This window comes from Oryzias melastigma, linkage group LG11 (assembly GCF_002922805.2).
Source record: "Oryzias melastigma strain HK-1 linkage group LG11, ASM292280v2, whole genome shotgun sequence".
NCBI classification, from domain to species: Eukaryota; Metazoa; Chordata; class Actinopteri; order Beloniformes; family Adrianichthyidae; genus Oryzias; species Oryzias melastigma.
Window position 1 is genome coordinate 23,415,501 of NC_050522.1, and position 5,078 is coordinate 23,420,578.

A 5,078-nucleotide genomic window follows, 5' to 3' on the forward strand; every position below is an offset into this window, starting at 1 on the left:
TCCATGTACATGCTAAAAATGTTTTATTGAGCCTGGATTCACCCGACCACATTTCAGTGATTCACTGATGCTTCAGCTTACATCCCATAATGCCCGGCTACGGTGGATGTTGTAGTCCAGTTGTTCCACTCCGAGCGTAGACTCTATTCAGTCTGAGGAGACTGAGAGCAATTCAGTCAATTGAAAACAAACCAAGACCACCTCAAAGGTGGTATCCAAGTGCGGTTCCTGGTCCCGGTCCAGAGTCCGCTTAGGTGTGTTTAGACTGTTCCGGATTATCACTTTGTGTGAACTAAATGTGTCCAGTCGGAATGCACCCTCAGGCTGAAATATTTGTCATCGGTTGAAGTTACACAACCTTCAGCAGCACAAACGCAGCTTTGATAAATTGGATCGTGTCGACCTTCGTCCACATTGCCGACAGCACTTTGCTCTGCGACACTTGGTACCTGGAGGACCTTTCATTCCACAGAACAAAAGTGGAGTAAAAAGCCAGTAATTTTTATATTGCTCTTGATATGTGTCCCAAATAGCCATAATTTATATGAATATTTTGGTAGTAACCAAAAAAAATATTTAACAGTAACAATAAAAAATCTAAAAAACTAATATTTTTCAATAAACCATTAGAATAAAGACAATAGCAGCTTTACAAACTTTGAAAATTGCCTTTCTAAGTACATATTTTTTATCATTTTTTGTGTTTTTTCTATGATTAAAGCTCTCCTCCGACTCACCAAGATTCAGTTAACTTCCAAGCAAACATTTCCAACTCCTCAGCATCCCTCCATAGGTCTCCCCACGTCTCCATCATAACTCCCATCTCCCAATGAGCTCAGGTCCATCGCTATAGCAACTGGTTGCCACGGGTGACGAGACACAGCCAGCATTCTCCTCTCAGTTGTTGTCAAAGGCGGGCAGGGAGGAGAGAAACAGAGACACGAGCGGAGCGGCGAAGGGGAGGAAGCGGCTCGTTCTCCCGTCAAACTCAGACCAACTGTATGCAAAAGGGCAAAAATGAGAAATGGTTAAAGGCAGCCAATCAGGGGGCTGGATTCTTTCATCTCTGCCTCCACCCGTGTAGACGATGGTGACAACTTGTTCTTCTAGGAAAGTGTTGCCTCAGCACTCAGCGGCGCCGGAGTGCCGGCTGTGACCCCACCGACACTGAGGAGCACAGAGACCGCGGCTCCGCTGCCGAACGCTTCGCACGCCTCTGCAGGGTGAGTCCCAACTTCCCTCCAGCCACCTGCTGGGGGTTGTTATCAGGCGGGTGTCCCTTAAGCCAAACGTGGAGGTGAGCGGCGGCGTAGACCTTTGCATGCTTGTGGCAGGAGTGGCATCTATGACCAAAAACTACGAAATGATTTGTCATTTCATGAAGATCCAGTCTGATGCGTTTGGGCTTTAGGGTCAGGTCATGGAGCGAAGTACTTTAATTATCTACTGACTTAATATTATATAGTATTTTAACAGTTTTTATCTTTTTTTTTTATTTCCTCTTGAACTATGTTAGGAGCCTCCTGTAAAATGGAGGAAAATATGATGGAAATGCTGACAGAAAGGCTTATCAAATGAAAGGTGTAAGAGCTGCACCCTGTGAGCCGGTGTGTGTGCTGCTGCAGCCACAGGTTGGTAGCTGACCTGTTTTTCTGCAATTTCACAAACTTGTACCACGACAGCAATACTGATACGTATCTGTCTGCTTGCGATGCACGAGATCACGGCGTGCTGTTTTTATCCTTATTATTGTTTTTTTTTAATGCAGATTCATCCACGTCCATTGTTGTTTGCGTGCTTCCTGTTGTGCTTTATCCTGCTGAACATCCATGTCCGTTACTGATCTATTTATAGTCCCAATTACAGGAACCACAGGGAATGATTTATCTTCAATTCCCTATTTTTCCCCTGAGAAAAGAGGATTTTAGTCCATAACGGGATCTGATAAAAGGCCAAAACCGCATTTACTACAATTGATTTGTGAAGATTTAATCATTTATGCTTTTAAATTGAAATTTAATGTATTGTATTTTGCCAAATTAATTGTTGAAATCATTTTTATTCCAAAATACGTTGATTTGTTAAATTTATTTATTAATTTATCACAGAATGATGAGTATTTTATGGTCAAAATATAACAATTTCTTGCATCTTATGGAGTTAGAGGCTAAATGTTGAAATATATTTTACCTTTAGCCAAATATTGGATGCTAACAGTAAATGTGAAGAATTTTACAAATTCTTAAATGACCTGAAAAACATTTTACTAAAGTTGATTATCACAATCAATATAATTATTAACTCTTTAACTCAGGAGCTGTGTTGATGTCCTTTGAATAACCTCAACTCTTCAACCTTTTTACACCGTTTAAGTTACGGTATTCTAATGGATTCTGAAGTTTAGAAAAGTCGTAATTCTGGAGCGGCGAAAAGTGACTTATACACTTTAAGTGGCATAAAAGTTCAGAATCCCATAGAATTACGTTAATTGCGTTTGAGATTTTACTGTAACCACTCTTTGAATTACAGTGACTCTTCATTCGCTTTTGAAGGAACTGATTCTGAAGCGAAGAAAAGCAGCTTTACAGCAGTGAAGTGCTAACACAATCATCACAAACCAGCTGATTCCGTGATTTAAGTCGCTTTTCTTCACATAAAATCCATTGAAGTTACGTTAATTGCGTATTTCAGGGGTGTCAAACTCATTTTAGTTCGGGGGTCATTTTTGTCTCAGTTGGAAAAAAAAGGCTTCACTTATCACTTATTATTACACATTCATGGATTTCAAATAAATGCATTTTACTTAAAAAATAAAAGGTTCATTATTGCATCTTGCTCGAAATGTGTTTCCTTTGCTCTCCCTAGTGGTGGAATTGTGCATTTCTGTCATTTTTTTAAAAAGAGCCCTAGTTCCCACAGGAATGGGCTAGAAACTTGCTTTTTTTTTCTCAATATTCTTTTAATTTTTTTCTCCTCACAACTGGGCCGCGAGCTTTGTGTTTGACACCTGTATGGTTGAAAGTTGTATTTCGTTGTCTGGTATTAAACTTCCATTTAAGGGACCACCTTGCACTATGTCTACTTGCACTTTTTGGTCTCATGTTCCAGCATCACTACACAAGCTGAACGCACAATGAAAGTTAAACCAGTTGAACTTTGACAGATGAGGGATTTGGAAATGAAGTACGATGGCGTCTTTAATCATTCATTTTGAACCTAACCTCTTAAATCTGTGAGGACGAGCGCTAGTATCCGGCAGTAACAGTCCAGTGTGATCGATCACAGGTGTGTACAAACCAAAAAAAGCAATTTATTTCCTCGTATAGCCTCGCTGTGGCGCTGTTCTTAACCCAAAGTTATTTTTTTACAAATGTAAAAATGTGTTTTTGCTATATTTTTATTTGTAGCAAAATGTTTTATTCATATTTGATCCAAATAGCAACATTAGTGAAGTAATTTGATTTCACATTTAAATCACCTACTTGTAATCATTTGCACAAAAACTTAAAAAACATTTTTTTACAGTGATTTTAAATAGATCTACTGGGTAACAAAAATGATCTCCAGACTCAAAAGCTTTTGGGATAAAAGATTTATCATGATAAAAATAATATTTTTATACCTTTTATTAATCAGCCTGGATGAATGAGAATGTGTGCAAGTGGTTTTAAATGTTTTTGTTGTAAAATAAGTGACAAACTGAACCATTTCTGTTAGTAGATTATCAATAGATTCATGACTTAATTTCAAAAACAGCAGGTTTTAATTACCGATCGGCGTTTTCTTTACATATTTAGGATCGTATAGTCTTGGTTGTGTCCCACTGCGTCCTTTTCCGGGTTTAATTTTGGTCATATTTTAGTTTTCAATCAGTTTATTTATTCAACCATTTTCAGTTTTATAGCTCAGGCCTTTTTAACCTCCAAACCAAATATAAAATGTAGTTTTGTATCCGTCTGGGCAGCAGCTCCACTACGATTGGGGTTGAAGTCGTGTTTCATCACCGCCTCTCTCCATCAATCTAAATGCAGCTGAACTTGTCAGCTTTTTGTCTCACTGGAGGTCATGAAAAATGACTCGACTGCAGAGCTCAGACACTAAAAAACAGGAAAACTTTGTTTTTTTTGGAAAAAGCAATTTTCAGATGTCTAAAAAGAACAGCTCTAGCAGTAATAAGACATTTGAATTAGTTTGATTGGGCAGAAAAATATACAACACAAGTTAAAAAGTGAAGTCAGAAAGAATAATAATATCTATTATTCATCATTTGTTTGTAAACTTCACAAGGTTTTAAATTGATGACAAGAACGACTCAAATATATGCTTTAATTTATTTTTACACAATCTAATTCAAAACTATTAAAAGACATAATAGATCTACTGGTGTGGTTTTTTTGGCTGCATGAATCAGGCGTAACAGATGCACAAAAATAAGACAAAACAAAGAAAACAATCCTGTCAGAACTCCTTTAACTTCATTTGAATTTAGATTTCTGAAGCCCCGATCCTCAGTTGTGTTTTTATATTTGCAAACTCCCAGAGGGACGACGAGACAGGTGTGAAACTGGAGGAGCACAGAAATAGAATCACAGAAGAAAAGAAGGTTTAAAAATAAGACGGAGACAAAAATACACCAGAAAGAGAAGAAAAATGAACAATAAATGACAATAAATGATGACAGAGATGTCTGAGTACAATAATACACATAATAAAGAGCAAGTATTTTAAGACTTGTTCTATATTTATTGCTCCAAACCTTATAAGTTCACCCTTTTTATTTAAATATAATAAAATCAATTAAATTATTTTTAAATTCTAGTTAATCTGCTGGTTTTTCTTTCACTAAATAACAGAAACTACAAACCAGATCAGATTAATTCCATTTTCTTGGTTTGTAAGCAGATAAAAAACCAACACTGTCAGCTGGAGATTAATTAAACATTCATTAATTCCTAAAACACGTACAATTAGGCTGCTTTTACAGTTGCTGCAGGGTTCCAGAAGCAGAATTGACCATAAAAAAACTCCAAATGATTTTCATAAGATGCAAATCTCAAAAAGAGACCACAAAATGACAA

General features: G+C 37.1%; 1 long non-coding RNA gene across 1 annotated transcript in view; it reads left to right on the forward strand.

Moving 5' to 3' along the window:
* The first annotated feature begins 859 nt into the window (after positions 1 to 859).
* Positions 860 to 5,078, forward strand: part of LOC112162527 — a 48,884-nt gene continuing 44,665 nt past the window's right edge. Inside the window, exon 1 of the long non-coding RNA XR_002922090.2 lies at positions 860 to 1,223. This is a non-coding gene — a long non-coding RNA (uncharacterized LOC112162527). The remainder of the gene's footprint in view (positions 1,224 to 5,078) is intronic.